At 35.1% G+C, this 18,292-nt stretch overlaps 1 pseudogene; it reads right to left on the reverse strand.

Annotated features, from left to right (window-relative positions):
* LOC124075954 (small ribosomal subunit protein mS31-like) overlaps positions 1 to 18,292 on the reverse strand; it is a 52,547-nt pseudogene that overhangs the window by 33,641 nt on the left and 614 nt on the right.

Consider the following 18,292-nt stretch of genomic DNA (forward strand, 5'->3'; position numbering starts at 1 on the left):
TGCCACTTTGCTGAATTCATTTATTAGTTCTAGTAGTTTTTTTGTAGACCCTTTTGGGTCTTCTAGGTATAGAATCATGTCACCTGCAAATAGTGATAATTTAAGTTCTTCTTTTCCTATTTTTATGCCTTTAATTTCTTTCGTCTGTCTAATTGCTCTGGCCAGTGTTTCGAGAACTATATTGAATAGAAGTGGTGATAGAGGGCATCCCTGTCTTGTTCCAGATTTTAGAGGGAATGCCTTCAATTTTTCTCCATTCAGAATGATGCCAGTCAACAAATGGGCCAAGGACCTGAACAGACACTTCTCAGAGGAGGACATACAATCAATCAACAAATACATGAAAAAATGCTCACCATCTCTAGCTGTCAGAGAAATGCAAATCAAAACCACCCTAAGATACCATCTCACTCCAGTAAGATTGGCAGCCATTATGAAGTCAAACAACAACAAGTGCTGGCGAGGATGTGGGGAAAGGTGTACACTTATACATTGCTGGTGGGACTGCAAACTGGTGCGGCCAATTTGGAAAGCAGTATGGAGATTTCTGGGAAAGCTGGGAATGGAACCACCATTTGACCCAGCTAGTGCCCTTCTTGGACTATTACCTGAAGACCTTAAAAGAGCGTACTACAGGGATACTGCCACATCGATGTTCATAGTAGCACAATTCACAATTGCTAGACTGTGGAACCAACCCAGATGCCCTTCAATAGATGAATGGATAAAAAAATGTGGCATTTATACACCATGGAGCATTATGCAGCACTAAAAAATGACAAAATCATGGAATTTGCAGGGAAATGGATGGCACTAGAGCAGATTATGCTTAGTGAAGCTAGCCAATCCCTAAAAAACAAATACCAAATGTCTTCTTTGATATAATAAGAGCAACTAAGAACAGAGCAGGGAGGAAGAGCAGGAAGAAAAGATTAACATTAAACAGGGACATGAGGTGGGAGGGAAAGGGAGAGAAAAGGGAAATTGCATGGTAATGGAGGGAGACCCTCATTGTTATACAAAATTACATATAAGAGGTTGTGAGGGGAATGGGAAAATAAATAAGGAGAGAAATGAATTACAGTAGATGGGGTAGAGAGAGATGATGGGAGGGGAGGGGAGGGGGGATAGTAGAGGATAGGAAAGGTAGCAGAATACAACAGTCACTAATATGGCATTATGTAAAAATGTGGATGTGTAACTGATGTGATTCTGCAATCTGTATTTGGGGTAAAATTGGGAGTTCATAACCAACTTGAATCTAATACATGAAATATGATATGTCAAGAGCTTTGTAATGTTTTGAACAACCAATTAAAAAAAAGAAAGCTGTTATCAGGGACATAACAACATAAGGAAGAAAATTTCTCATTTATTTTTGTTTTAAAGATGACTAAAGGCAAAGTTTACCAAAGTATGCTGGCAGATAAACTCTTCTTCTTTGTCCTTGATACTTCCTTGATACTCATCCTTCCTTCATCTTCCGATAGAAATCAAAAGCATATATTGATGAAGACAGACATGAATTTGGGAAAGACATTTGTCCACTGAAACACTTTTCAAATATTTTAAAATAATTTCTAAAGTTTTCTTTTTCCTAACAGACAAAATTAACATCTATAAAGAAAGAGGGAGAGAAGAGACAGAGACAGAGAAAGAGAGTGAAGAAAAGAGGAGGAAAGGGGAGGGGGGAGGGAAGGGAAAGAAAGGGAGAGGAAAGGAGGGAAGAAAAGGGAAGGGAAGTAAAAAAGGAAGAAAACAATTTAGACTTACTGAGGGATTGTCTTACTCTCATACTCACATAGACGTCTGAGGGGACCTGAGACTGAGGCAGTGATCCCCAAGAAAGAAGATCAAGCTCAAAGGAACATGCTTTTCTTCATATGTGGAACTTGAACTACTATAGCAAGGGAATTTGTATTGAATGTCAGTGAAATCTCTGTTTGTCAAAAAGCAGCATCTCAAAAGCCAAACCAAACAACAACAAAAGTTGAATAAGTAAAGCTAAACTTATTAATCTTACTGCGTAAAGAGAAAATCACCATTATTTTCTTCCTTTGTAGTATCCCAGAAGCAAAACATCAGAGAAGGTTATTGATAAAATAGAAAAAAAGCATGAGCCTGGTGTCTTCATGGAGGGTGTAGCACAACAGAGCTTTGGTTGGTATTGTACAATATCACGTAACAGTTTTGGATTACATGGCACTGAGAGCAAGTACAATGAAGCAATTCTTGATAAGCAAACCAACTTGTCCCTATTAAGTAAGCTAGTATTGTTTGCTTTCAGTCTGATATTTCAGGAGTATTTCCTAGTCAAGTAGCTAAGTTGACATTGCCTATCCTCAATATTGGTTAACATATGAATAGGAAGTTATGCCCAGTATCATCCAAGAGAAAAACAGGAAATTGTATTGGATTCAGTTTTCAAGTTGTATATCGTTAGTAAGAGTAAACTTCAATTTTTAAGCTCAGATTTTTCATCTTTATGATTCCCTCAAGATTAGGTACTTTGTCCAAGGACTAAATTACCATATCCATTTCTTGAATCCTAAAAGAGATTTATTTTTGTTATTGCATAGTTTAGTATTTCTAGGTTAAGTTGTGAATTCAGAAAGCATTTTATTGAACCATCCTCTAAGTGTGAGGAAATAAACATTGATATAAAGAAACAAGATGTGTACAATGTAAATATTTTGTCTAAGAAGCATTCACTCATCATTTCTTGAAAGAAAGAAAAGAAATTCTAAAATTTGACAAAGTACTATATGCAAGTAAGAAGAAAGAGTAATAGTTAGCTTATTTTAATGTTTATTCATTTTTTTAAGCCCAGAAAGTGGAACTGAATTTAGTAAATATCTACTTCCTAAAACACTCTTTTCTTGCAAGTGTCAATCTTTTGTTCTGTGACTTTCACCAAACTATTCAGCCTTTTGTATGTAATAGTCACAGAAAAACATTTTTGTCTACACACAGCTTTATAAAAAAAATAAAAAAGCTTTTCCTACAATTTGGTAAATACTTGATATTTATATACAGAAGAGTAATTGATGGGTTTTTTGTGCCTACAAGGCTGTAATTCACTTCAGAGTTTTCTGCTGACTTAAAAATAACAAGAACATCTTTTCAGTGATTTATAACTTGCTTTAAAATCCTGAAGCTATATTTAGAGCACTGACATACATATCATATATATAGATACATACATATATAGACAGATAGATACATAGATAGATATAGATAGATAGATAGATTTGTTCCTCAAAATATAAGGACTGTATAGATACATAAAATCTGTCACTCAAGTATTGAAATAATTGCAATAAAAGGAAGGAAAAAATTTCTAATATAAATTTTGGACATGTCTGTGTCATGAGAAGATGAACTATGAAGAGAATTGTTTTTTTTAAATATTTTAAAGTATATTTGTTCTGACTTTATGGTTTCAAATGATGGAAAATTAATTCCAAAGTAAAGATAATTTGTTCCCAACTCCGGGAAAGATAGTGATGTCTCTAGAACTCAAGTCCAATGATAACATGGGCTCCATGCTGCTAGGATTTTGATTGTCATCCCAGCTTCGCAATTATCTTTGAATTAGCTTCACTTTCTTGCATTATAAGTAGTTACACTTACCTGTTGGACAATACAGTCATCAAGAACTCTTGAACTTCATATCTCAAGCTCCCACTAACATTAACTCTTCTTTCATTTTCAGTTAGAAAAAAATAATGACTTAGATACCTTGGGGTTTTTAAAATATTTTTAGTTATACATGAACACAATGTCTTTATTTTGTTTATTCATTTTTATGTGGTGCTGAGGATTGAACCCAGTGCCTCATATGTGTAAGGCAAGCACTCTGCCACTGAGCCACAACCCCAGCCTGATGCCTTGGTTTTCATTAGGAGCAGTTTGTAGTTACAGCAGTAGGGCAAGGTAATACATTTTCAGCTTCCACTAAGGCAATGGTTGTGAGTGGGTGGAATACAATTTTAGGAGAAGCAACAGATAATGAATCAACATTATCAGAAATGTTGAACTTTTTTTTTTTAATCTCATCTGAAAAACATAATAAGCCTTTTTCTCTGAAGCCTACATCAGTTATATATTATTGGTTACTATGATAACAAACTTTCCATTGCTATAATAAAGTGCCTGAGATAACCAACATTTATTTTTGCTTACAATTTTGGAAGTTCCAGTCCATGATAAAATGGGTGGGAGCATGTGATAGAGCAAAACCACTAACCTCATAATCAAGAAACAAAAAAGAATAAGAAGGGACTGGAGTCCCATCATTGTTTTTGAGGACACACACCAATGACCAAAGAACCTTTTAGTAGGCTGTGCATCATAAAGTTTCTGCTACCTCCAAATAAGCCACCTTAGGTACCAGATTTTAACACATGGGCATTTAGGTGATCTTCAACATCCACCTCAGCAGCTATGATAATATAAATGTTGATTCAAACAATATAGACATATAAATTGATTAAGACAGATACAATGTTGTTGGATACAGCTCAACAATATACATGAAAACTCCATAGGTGCATTTGGTATGATCCAAAAATTCAGTGTGTTCCCAGGAACTCAATTACTTTATGACCCTCTCCTTTGACTCTACAATGTCAGCCTCAGGCTAGGGGGGCTGTGCTTGGGTTTGGGGGATAATTACTGTAAGCTCTTCGTAATCCTTGAACCAATGTTTCCTCCCAGAGTTCTAATGTTCACTCTTAGAATGGAACAGCTTGGACTCAAGTCCATCTAGACATCACATTTGGTCAGGGCAGAGGAATACAGTGCTTGGTTATAGTCTCTACTTGTGGTCTTGGCTGTTGAGACAAATGGGTCATTTGTCACCTAACTTGAGAGCTATTGCAAAACAGGACATCGAGGAACACTTGCTGGGAATGTAACCTAGACTATCTACTGTTCATCTTCATATCACCATTTTTTTAAATTATTATGTTGCTATTTATCCTTTTTTATATTACTTAAAAGTAAGCTGCCAAAATTTAACTAAGGTTTAATATGGTTGGAGCTTAAATATGAAACCCCTTCTTCTTTCCAGAATATCCAAACAATACTGAAATTCTGGTATTTCAATGGAAACTCTTCAATTTGAGTTAAAAACCAGGTTAGATTTGGAACAGATTATTGCTGTATGAGCAGATCCCTAGAAAGCACCTAGTTCAGTTTACATTTTACACTGGAGAGATGAGGATTGGCATCCTGTTATGCTCACAATAGATGTCAGAGAGTGAAGATGATGTAAGGGAGTGCTGGCTGCATCATAGGGATGTGTCCATTCATGCTGATTGCTCCCTTAGGAAAGACTTCAAAAGGGAATAAAGAGAGAGGAAGATACTTTCTTTTCATTATTCCCTTACAGATGATAGGATAAAAAAAAAATCTATGTTTAAGTTGTCGATGAGCAAAGAGGCAATATTTCCACAACTTTAATTACATCTCCACTTCCTTACATATGGCATGTCAGATAGGAAACTCTAATTTTATGTATAAATAAAATTCTCACATCCTTTGTAAGTAGTGCATGTCTACATTTACCTTAAATTTATATTTATTTAGTAACAGGGGGAAAATGGTTGAAAAAGGGAAAGAAAGATCAATAATTGAGTTCACTGAAATGGGACTTTTACTGAAGTCAGAGCAGGTAGAAAAGGAATAGCAGAAACAGATGTGCCAGGCAGTTTATTCACTGTATTGATTATGTGATGATGAGCAGGTGTACATTTTTATTAGGAACAGTTACTCCTAAGGCTTGGAAGCATATTGATCCATTTGAGAGTGAAAACTTTAACTAATACACTTTGGGTTACTTTACTTGCATTTGTTTTCATTTTTTGTTTGTCTTTCTTAGAAGTAATCTATCAATAAAACCCATTTATATGTGTGATGGGATTACAGTGTTTCATTAAAAAAATGGAGAATAAAAAGTTGACCAAAGTCCTGGAATACACCTCAACTCTTGTTCATATCTTCTGTTTATATTTTGTTTATGTATTTATTATTTTATTAAAGAGGCATTGCTTATTGTTAGGGGTGAGGTATAAAGCAAAGGATCTATTCCCTCTCAGGCCAGTAAGCAGTACTGTATTAGGACTTACCCATGGAAATTTTATGTAAACAGATGTTTTTTATTAAAATATAGAAATTCTTGATCTTATCATGAATTATACTGTTTCATATTAAACATTTCTAATGTAAATGAGGAAGTAAGGACCCTCTGTCTTAAGTCCATAGAGCACTGTGTGATTTCTTGGGTTTTGTCATTTGCCTAAGTTAAATGCTAGACTCAAACTCATTGAAAAGATTTACAATAGAGTGTGGATTCTTTAAATGTAAAAAGAGTGGGCAAACATCGAGGCACCAGGCAGCAGGTGGGTTGATCTGAAATGTAACACAGATTCTTCAGCAGATGTCACCATGTTTATTTCCAATATCAATTCTCTTTTTTTTTTTTTTGAGAAAAAGGAAAAGTAAGGTTTATTGCTTTGCTAGCACAGGAGAAACATAGGGCACTCCTGTCCCAGAGGCTGTGATTCTGCCCATCAATAGGAACACTTTTTTTTTTTTAATTTTTTATTGTTGGCTGTTCAAAACATTACATAGTTCTTGATATATCATATTTCACAATTTGATTCAAGTGGGTTATGAGCTCCCATTTTTACCCCATATACAGATTGCAGAATCACATCAGTTACACATCCATTGATTTACATATTGCCATACTAGTGTCTGTTGTATTCTGCTGCCTTTCCTATCCTCTACTATCCCCCCTCCCCTCCCCTCCCCTCCCCTCCCCTCTTCTCTCTCTGCTCCCTCTACTGACATTCGTTTGTCCCCCTTATATTATTTTTCCCCTTCCCCTCACTTCCTCTTGTATGTACTTTTGTATAACTCTGAGGGTCTCCTTCCATTTCCATGCATTTTCCCTTCTCTCTCCCTTTCCCTCCCACCTCTCATCCCTGTTTAATGTTAATCTTCTTCTCATGCTCTTCGACCCTACTCTGTTCTTAGTTACTCTCCTTATATCAAAGAAGACATTTGGCATTTGTTTTTTAGGGATTGGCTAGCTTCACTTAGCATAATCTGCTCTAATGCCATCCATTTCCCTGTAAATTCTATGATTTTGTCATTTTTTAATGCAGAGTAATACTCCATTGTGTATAAATGCCACATTTTTTTTATCCATTCATCCATTGAAGGGCATCTAGGTTGGTTCCACAGTCTAGCTATTGTGAATTGTGCTGCTATGAACATCGATGTAGCAGTGTCCCTGTAGCATGCTCTTTTTAGGTCTTTAGGGAATAGACCGAGAAGGGGAATAGCTGGGTCAAATGGTGGCTCCATTCCCAGCTTTCCAAGAAATCTCCATACTGCTTTCCAAATTGGCTGCACCAATCTGCAGTCCCACCAGCAATGTACAAGTGTACCCTTTTCCCCACATCCTCCCCAGCACTTGTTGTTGTTTGACTTCATAATGGCTGCCAATCTTACTGGAGTGAGATGGTATCTTAGGGTGGTTTTGATTTGCATTTCTCTGACAGCTAGAGATGGTGAGCATTTTTTCATGTACTTGTTGATTGATTGTATGTCCTCCTCTGAGAAGTGTCTGTTCAGGTCCTTGGCCCATTTGTTGATTGGGTTGTTTGTTCTCTTATTGTCTAATTTTTTGAGTTCTTTGTATACTCTGGATATTAGGGCTCTATCTGAAGTGTGAGGAGTAAAGATTTGTTCCCAGGATGTAGGCTCTCTATTTACCTCTCTTATTGTATCTTTTGCTGATTGCTGTTTGTTTTTACTCCTTCATCTCGCCATTTTGCTTTCTGAATTCCAAATGTGACTTCTTTGATGGAGAAAGTGTTTCTTGTACCCTTCCAATTTAGCAGGAAATATGTTGCCATCCTGTTCAATGAGTCATTAGCTTTGTTCCTAAGGGTGAACATCAGGAGGTCTGCCTTGAAAGAGTGGGGACTTCATCACTCTGATGCTTCATTCTCAGGGAACTAACTGACTGATGATGTTCATGATTGGACTTAGGTTTCAAATATTTCAGTAGGATTCACCACTGCTAAAGCAAGTTGATAATAAGGCAAACAGAAAATTATAATTTACCTTAGCAGTGTTTGTGTTAATCTATTTTTTAATAAATGAAGAGACAAACAAGGTATTTTGATTTCTAACAAGACTCTACATCTTGTCAGGTTAGACAAAGAATCCTATGTCTAAATTCTTTATCACTTCCTTTTACTTCACAAGTAACACTGTTAGTAAAGTATTATAGTAATGATCCTAATTTTCATGCATATTCTGAAAAGATAAATCCCATCACTAGGTCATTACTGTAAATTTAGGTGCCTTTATATTAACAAGAATATAACAATTTAGTGTCATATAGTTATGTACAGAGTGCTATTAAATATAGATAGCCACATACATGCCTAATTTTAAAAACAGATGTGGAAATGAACTCAGAAAAGTTAATATCTGCAACCTCCAGTCTCATCACTGACCAAGTTCATTAATGGAGGATGGCATTAAATGGACACATGACAGCATGCATGATGGCATTCTCTTCCTTTCATCTACAGTAAGCTGTGTGAGGATCAGTGTGCCAAATAAAAATATCTTCAGATTTAGAGTTTATTTGTGGAACTCTGTAAATATAACTAATTAGAGAGTTTGGTCATTTATTACATTTATGGCTCCAAATGAACCAAATCTCTTGACATTTACGACCTGTGCATTCCTTCGTCTCCTCCTTAATCTGGGCTGAATCTGTGACTTCTTTGAACTAGCAAGATACAGGGAAAGTAAAACTGTCCCAGTTATCTACTTAAGACAAAAGAAGGTCTGTAGCTTCTACTAATATGCTGAGGGAAGCCCTGAATAATCATATAAGAACTCTAGATATCCTGCTTAAGATATAGTGTGGAGAGGGACTTCATGGGGAAGAAAGCTCTTAGAATATATAGGGGGACAGAAAGAAGTTCAGCCATTAGAAACACCCAGCACCTCTGAGGCACTAAATTGACCAATCCACTCAAATCCAGCCTCCTGAAGAACAACTGGCAAGGAGAGCTGAAGAAATAAAATACAGATGAAACGCTGACCATCTGAAAGCCACAGTCTTTTTAAAGAAGAATGTTAATTATTTTTTTATATAATTTTTTAAATTTGTTTTAAAAAGTTACACATGACAGTACAATGATCTTGACGTATCATACATTTGAATCAGATGGGATATAATTTCTCATTTATCTGAGTGTACAGTTTTCAGAAATACATTGGTTATGCAGTCATGCATATACACATAGCAATAATAATGTCTATTTTATTCTGCTGTCCTTTCTCTCCCCCTCCCCCTCCCCTCCCCTCCCATTACTTCTCTCTACCCAATCTAATGTGACACACTTCTTTTTTTTCCCCTCACATCATCATACATGTATTTTGCATAAAGATGAGCATCTTCTTCCATCTTCCATGCAATTCCCCTTCTCCCTCCCTTTCCTTCCACCTCTTTTCCCTATATAGAGGTAATCTTCTTCTCATTCTCTTCCTCCCTACCCCATTTTGAGTCACCCCCCTTATATCAGAGAAGACATTCGGCATTTGTCTTTTGGGGATTGGCTAACTTCACTTAGCATAATCTGCTCTAATGCCATCCATTTCCCTGCAAATGCCATGATCTTTTTATTTCTTAGTGCTGAGTAATATTCCATTGCGTATAAATGCCACATATTTTTATTCATTCATCCATTGAAAGACATCTAGGTTGGCTCCACAGTCTAGCTATTGTGAATTGTGCTGCTATAAACATTGATGTGGCTATGTCCCTGTAGTATGCTGTTTTTAGGTCTTTGGGTTATAGTCTGAGAAGAGGAATAGCTGGGTCAAATGGTGGTTCCATTCCCAGCTTTCCAAGGAATCTCCATACTGCTTTCCAAATTGACTGCACCAATTTGCAGTCCCACCGGCAATGTATGAATGTGCCTTTTTCCCCGCATCCTCACCAGCACTTGTTGTTTGACTTCATAATGGCTGCGATTCTTACTGGAGTAAGATGGTATCTTAGAGTACTTTTAATTTGTATTTCTCTGATTGCTAGAGATGGTGAGCATTTTTTGTGTATTTGTTGATTGATTGTATATCCTCTTCTGAGAAGTGTCTGTTCAGGTCCTTGGCCCATTTGTTGATTGGGTTATTTGTTTTTTTGGTGTTTAACTTTTTGAGTTCTTTGTATATCCTAGAGATTAGAGCTCTATCTGATGTATGAGGGGTAAAAATTTGTTCCCAGGACGTAGGCTCCCTATTCACCTCACATATTAATTCTCTTGCTGAGAAAAAACTTTTTAGTTTGAATCCGTCCCATTTGTTGATTCTTGGTTTTAATTCTTGTGCAATAGATGTCTTATTAAGGAATTTGGGGCCTAAACCCACGTGATGGAGATTAGGGCCAACTTTTTCTTCTATTACACGCAGAGTCTCTGGTTTGATTCCTAGATCCTTGATCCATTTTGAGGTAACTTTTGTGCATGGTGAGAGATAGGGATTCAATTTCATTTTGTTGCACATGGATTTCCAGTTCTCCCAGCACCATTTGTTGAAGATGCTATCCTTTCTCCATTGCATGCTTTTAGCATCTTTGTCTAATATAAGGTAGTTGTAATTTTGTGGGTTGGTCTCTGTGTTCTCTATTCTGTACCATTGGTCTACCAGCCTATTTTGGTGCCAGTATCATGCTGTTTTTTGTTGTTATTGCTCTGTAGTATAGTTGAAGATCTGGTATAGTGATACCACCTGTTTCACTCTTCCTGCTTAGAATTGCTTTGGCTATTCTGGGTCTCTTATTTTTCTAGATGAATTTCATAATTGCTTTTTCTATTTCTGTGAGGAATGCCATTGGGATTTTGATTGGAATTGCATTGAATCTGTAAAGTGCTTTTGGTAATATGGCCATTTAAATAATATTATTTCTGCCTATCCATGAGCAAGGTACTTCAAAGCATCCTGGGCAAAACATTACAAGAAGAGGAATTGAAAAACAACAATGAAAATCAACAGTGGGAGGTAGTACAGTAAAGGGAAAAACTAATCAAAGAAGAAAAACAAATCAAGTTAAATAACAAAAATAAACAAACATGGTTGGAAGTACAAACCATTTCTCAATAATAACTCTAAATGTTAATGGCTTAAACTCACCAATCAAAAGACATCGACTAGTAGACTGGATTAAAAAAAAAGATCCAACAATATGCTGCCTACAGGAGACTCATCTGATAGAAAAGACATACACAGACTGAAGGTGAAAGGTTGGGAAAAATCATACCATTCACATGAACCTTAGAAGCATGCAGTGGTGTCCATACTCATAACAAATTCAAGCCAAAGTTAATCAAAAGGGATAAAGAAGAACACTACATACTGCTAAAAGGAACCATTCACCAACAAGACATAACAATCATTAATATGTATGCCCCAAACAGTGGTGCAGCTATGTTCATCAAACAAACTCTTCTCAAGTTCAAGAGACAGTTAGACCACAACACAATAATCATGGGTGACTTTAATACACCTCTCTCACCACTGGACAGATCTTCCAAACAAAAGTTGAATAAAGAAACTATAGAACTCAATAACACAATTAATAACTTAGACTTAATTGACATACATAGAATATATCAACCAACATCAAGCAGATACACTTTTTTCTCAGCAGCACATGGATCCTTTTCAAAAATAGAGCATATATTATGCCATAGGGCAACTCTTAGCAAATATAAAGGAATAGAGATATTACCATGTATTTTATCAGATCATAAAGGAATGAAATTGGAAATCAATGATAAAATAAGGAAGAAAAATTCCTACATCACTTGGAGAATGAACAATATGTTGCTGAATGATCAATGGATTACAGAAGACATCAAGGAGGAAATTAAAAAATTCTTAGAGATAAATGAAAACACAGACACAACATATTGAAATCTCTGGGACACTGTGAAAGCAATACTAAGAGGAAAATTCATTGTATGGAGTTCATTCCTCAAAAAAAGAAAAAGCCAACAAATAAATGATCTTACACTAAATCTCAAATCCCTAGAAAAAGAGGAGCAAATCAGCAGCAAATGCAGTAGAAAGCAAGAAATAATTAAAATCAGAGCTGAAATCAATGAAATTGAAATAAAAGAAACAATTGAAAAAATTGACAAAACTAAAAGTTGGTTCTTTGAAAAAATAAAGAAGATTGACAAACCCTTAGCCTTGCTAACAAAGAGAAGAAGAGAGAGAACCCAAATTACTAGCATACAGAATGAAAAAGGCAACATCACAGCAGACACTAGAGAAATATAGAAGATAATTAGAAATTATTTTGAAACTTTATACTCTAATAAAATAGAAGACAATGAAGGCATCGATAAATTCCTTAAGTCATATGATCTGCCCAGATCGAGTCAGGAAGATATACACAACTTAAACAGATCAATATCAAGTGAGTAAATAGAAGAAGCCATCAAAATATTACCAACCAAGAAAAGCCCAGGACCTATGGATATACAACAGAGTTTTAAAAGACCTTTAAAGAAGAACTAATGCCAAAACTCTTCAATCCATTTCAGGAAATAGAAAAAGAGAGAGTACTTCCAAATTCATTCTACGAGGCCAACATCACCCTGATTCCAAAACCAGACAAAGACACTTCAAAGAAAGAAAACTTCAGACCAATATTTCTAAAGAATATAGATGCAAAAATCCTCAATAAAATTCTGGCAAATCAGATACAAAAACATATCAAAAGGATCGTGCACCATGATCAAATGGGATTCATCCCTGGGATGCAAGGCTGGTTCAACGTATGGAAATCAATAAATATAATTCACCACATCAATAGACTTAAAGATAAGAACCATATGATCTTCTCAATAGACACAGAAAAAGCATTTGACAAAATACAGCATCCCTTTATGTTCAAAACATTAGAAAAACTAGAGATAACAGGAACTTACCTCAACACTGTAAAAGCTATCTACACTAAGCCTCAGGCGAGCATCATTCTAAACAGAGAAAAATTGAAGGCATTCCCTCTAAAATCTGGAACAAGACAGGGATGCCCTCTCTCACCACTTCTATTCAACATAGTTCTTGAAGCACTAGTCAGAGCAATTAGACAGACTAAAGAAATTAAAGGTATAACTATATGAAAAGAACAAACTTAAACTAGCACTATTTGTTGATGATATGATCCTATACCTAGCAGACACAAAAGGTTCTACCAAGAAACTTCTAGAGCTAGTAAATGAATTCAGCAAAGTGGCAGGATATAAAATAAACACCCATAAATCAAAGGCATTCCTGTATATCAGTGACAAATCCTCTGAAATGGAAATGAGGAAAACTACCCCTTCACAATATCCTAAAAAAATAAAATAAAATACTTGGAAATCAACTTAACAAAAGAGGTGAAAGATCTATACAATGAAAACTATAGAAGCCTAAAGAGAGAAATAGAAGAAGACCTTAGAAGAAAGAAGAACGTTATTATTCTGCAATAAGTAATACATAAAACAGAGATGGCAAAAACTGAGAATCTCCCACCTCCAATCCCCATCCTATGCTCAGTCATAGAGCATATTAGATTTCTGCTGTTGTGATTTTACATGGGCAACTGAAGTGTATGGTATTTACCTACTTGGAATGGGAAATGATGAGACAAGCTAAATTGACAAAACTATATCAAGATTCTAACCAAATAAAGTATGGTATTACATATGGAATAAGATTCCTCTAATATATGCCTCCTCCATTTGATGTAGCAGCTACCATGTTGGCTTGGGAAGGGAAGAAATTATGGGTGTGTAGAATAATTTTAGTTCTAAAAATATTTGTGTCAGTCCTCATCACCACCACCCCTCCATGCATCTGATTCTCTCTTCTCTGAGTTAACCTTGAATGGAATATTTTCCATAGTTCCCTAAAATTCTACCACTGTTCTCTCAGCTCTAAATTGCTTTATTTGGAATACACACAGGGAGAGTAATCATGTGTGTGTTTGTGTGAGTGTGTGTGAATGTACACAAACTTATGTATGAAATTGGCCACGATGCTTTACTGAAATGATTTTACATTATGTTCTTTTGTGGTATTTTTATGTCAATTCAAATTAATTTCACTACTTAATACAAAATGAATGGATTTGCTGAGATTTTGAAAGTTTTCACCACAGTAATTTAAACAAACTTACATAATACATATTTTAATAATTCTCACAATTTGTGTAAAACTTACTTTTTATAAAACTAATGCTACATATGTGATAAGAACTTATTATTTTGAAAATTTCCCAGAAAATGATGTTTTTAAGTATCATATTAAAAATAAAATAGTAATTAAATGTTTTTCAACTTTTATTATATAAAATCACCTGAAATAATTCTTAAAAATGCATAATATTAGTCCATAGGTCTAGATTCTGATTAAGGTACCATTGTGGTATTTCATTTAAACACATGTCTCAAAACTATATACTAGTAACTTCACAGTGAATTAGTAAGGAAAATTAAATATAAAATGAATAAATTATATTCACTGTCTTATTAGAATTCTTGTAATACTTGCTTGGTAAGAAATTTGCTTGTTACAATATCTTAAACCTCAGCTCATGAAAATATTTGCAACTCCCTCATTTTTAGCTTCAGTGCTGTTTCAATGCATCATGCATCACTGAGCTGGTTGTAGTTTTTAATTGCTTTCTCCCTCTTTTTACAAAAAAATATGAATAATTATAGTTTATATTTAGCTAACATTTTACCTTGTTATCCACACTCCTGTGTGGTATCCTTGTTATGGAATATTGCTTATTCCTACAATGTATAGAGATATATATTCCAGCAACAGGACTTTAAAACTATAAATTTTATTAACTAGAATTTTATGCTATTATTAAATTGGATGTATACAAAATTATTTTTAAAATTCTTAAGCAGTAAAACTTTACTGATTAAATGTGCTACCTATGAATCTGTATTATTTTAGTATGTTACAATATCAAAGTAAAAACACTGTAAATACTTTTAATTATTGTTTTTTTTTTAATTTATAGGTGGCCATTTAGATGTATATATTCATATATTAAGTATATATTCACTTTTATTGAATATTCATTAAATATGTATTTCATGTTGATACAGAATATTAGTATTTATATTATTAAGAAATAATTTTATCATGGAATATTGAGGGTAGTTGAAGTAGCAAGGTCTGGTAGTAAATGACCCTGCAATTTGGGTAGTTGAAGTGGAGTTCTCAAAAGACGTGCTCAGGGATACTACACAGGAGTGTGGAGCCTGGTTCTAGCAATAGTGGAAGCACGTACAATTACTTGGAACAAGTGCTTGGGTAATTTTCAGGATCCAGAGAGGAAAACTGTGTTGGAATTCACTCCTACCAAAAGCAGAGGCTTGATAGAAGAAAAGCAAATCAGCAGGAAAGGAGTTGGAAAGATAAATATACCACATACCACAACCTTTCACTCCCTGAATTTTGTCTATCTACTCAAAGTGCCTCTCTCCATCCTACCCAGAGCCAGAAGACAAGGGCCTACTGATGCCATTCTTAACAGTCAATCTTTCAGGGCACAGAGGACTCAAAAGAAGGTCCCAGGGTACAATCTGGAAAAACAAATGAAAATATCTATTACGTACAGGTAACTTAAAGATTTTGGAGAATTTTTGTTTTAACAAATGTCAATAGTGTTTATATACATTATTTTGAATGTGCATAGCAGGGTTGAGTTTATTGTAATGTTTAAACATTCATCTCTTTCAAACCTAGGTATTGGATCCTTAGCATCTTTGAAAACTTCTAGCTAAAGAGGAAATACTAAATCTTAACCAGTATTTTTAAGAAATTTCTCTCATTTTTCAAGGTCAATTTATATTGAGTGTATATCTTAAAGAAATTAAAATTTCATATACTTCATAGTTAAATGGAAATATATAAGGGACATCATTACTCATTTTTACACAGATAAAAGAAATGATATTTTAAAAATTACATCTTGGTAAACTTATAAGTAGGTACTCAATTATGATGCTATGAAAGGATAGATGTGATATAAATGAAAAATTACAAAATAATAACTGAATACAGTGTAACTTACTTTACAAAAAACAAAGAATGGTCAATTTTCCTTTGATTATAATATTTCAAAGGTTATATTTATTTTTTTATGTAAGCAAAAGTAAAAGCACAAATCATAGTGACAGCTAAACTTAAATCAGGAATGAAAAAAAAATATTCTGAATAGTTTTTAAAGAGGAGAGAATGAAAAAAAAAACCAAGAAACTTCAAGTTTGAGATAGGTAAATTACAAATGTATAGAAATAATGGGAGTTTCAGTGTTAGCCCCTGGAGTCAGAGAAAATTATAAAGGGTTTATAAGTCATTTTATAGTCAAGCCAATACTGCAGTAGAATAAAAAAAAGAATTTTCAAATTTTATTTCTTTGTATAGCTAGGTGATCTTATTAAAATATGTAGATATGTTACCTTTTTATTTTTCTCCCCTGAAAATAAAGGAGTTTGTGATATTGGCCCTTCCTGCTTTCATATATTGTATTTTAAAGTTAAAAATACTAGTATCTCAAATTAGCTTCCTCTTTCTTTGTTGAAATGTGATAAACTAAACATGCATTTTTCAAAAATTTCTAAATAACAATTCTTCCTCCAACAATGATACAAAATCATAAATCCAAATACATTTTCACCAATCTTTAATCCAACTAAGAAGGTATATCTTCTTCCCTTTCAGCTTTGTTTTCCATTCCTTGTATTTTCTGTCATCTATCTCTTCACTGTTATTTGCATATATTTTTAAGAATATGGCCTATTTATTGTTACTTTTCAGTTAAAACATATAAACCATGGCGACTGTATATTTTCTTCCTATAATTGACTTTTTTCTCCAACTGACAAATTCTCACCTGGGATCATGTTAGAAATACTAATTCTCAGATCCCAATTCAGAGTAATTTAATCAGAAAATCTGCAAACAGTGTCCTTGTTGTTTCTTTTACCTCTCTGGAATGACTTTTTTCCATCTGTCTACTTAGAAAATTTTACCTGTTCTTTATGATTTGGTTCAGTTATCATCCATTTATAACACAAATATAGCTTCTTTCTCTAGAAAAGAATTTTTGTTCTGTTAGTGTGCTATGTACCATTCCTGAAGCATAGAGCATTCAATTACTAAAGGTTAATTCAAAAAGCTTTATTGTGAATTGGAAATACCTGAAAAAAAATGAAAGAACATAATATTTCAACATAGAGTAAAATGTTTCAATCCCTAAGAGCTCATTCTCATTTAGCAAGGAAAACAAAAGGTTGATAATTCATGAAATCTATGGAAACTACTTCAATGTGGGCAGAGTGTTGATTGGCTGGGAACAGACTAGCTGCACTTTGAGAATATGTTGAGCTTTTATCTGAAAACATAAGGAAAAAGAACCTTCTAGAGAAGGAGAATGGTTGTCCAAACTTGTCCATTGTCCTATAAGTTTTTCCGGAAGAGTGTTGAGCAGTGGAACCTGTCGCGACCCCTCGCCGGCATAGCCTAATAAAGCTTACTCAAGTCCAATCCCAAGCTGCCACACGGGGTTTTCTCATAGGGTGCTGAGGGACAGCGCGCCAACTCTTCCTAATAAGGAGTTGTTTACCAAGATCCACAACGGAGACCGACGCCATCTTCTAATGGCGGCAACCGTCTACAAACACGGCTCACCACAGTTCCCCCTTATCTCTTAAAAAACAATGCAGGCGAAAGTAGAGGTCCTATCCCACTGTGCAAACATGGCTGCAATGTATGGCTCAGTCCCAAAGAGGCGCGTTCCCTAGATCTGACACCATATCAGCCGACGCCTTTTTTCGTGGGACGGGGCGTGGACGCCAAACCCGTATGCAATAGGACATGCTTCCCTTGAGGTCCGGAGATCGGATCACTCAAGTGCAGTGCCTTGCCTCACATCCTGCATCATGATGACGGTGAAAAAGAAAGGGGATTTTACAAGTAGCCGGTCAGTGACTATGAGGTTGGAAGTGGCAACACCATCCCTCAGCCCCTGAGAAAACAAAGGGTAAAGTGCAGCACCAGCATGGAAGCCCACCTGCGTGCAATGGCAACAAGGCCTGCAGAGTGCATGGGCCTTCCATAACTGGGAAGCAGGAAGAGGAGGGCATGCCAAACCCAGTGCAATGTCAAAGATAACTTG

The sequence above is a fragment of the Marmota monax genome, unplaced genomic scaffold, assembly GCF_021218885.2.
Source record: "Marmota monax isolate L192 unplaced genomic scaffold, Marmota_monax_Labrador192_F-V1.1 WCK01_AAM20220418_F8-fsc00019, whole genome shotgun sequence".
NCBI lineage: Eukaryota > Metazoa > Chordata > Mammalia > Rodentia > Sciuridae > Marmota > Marmota monax.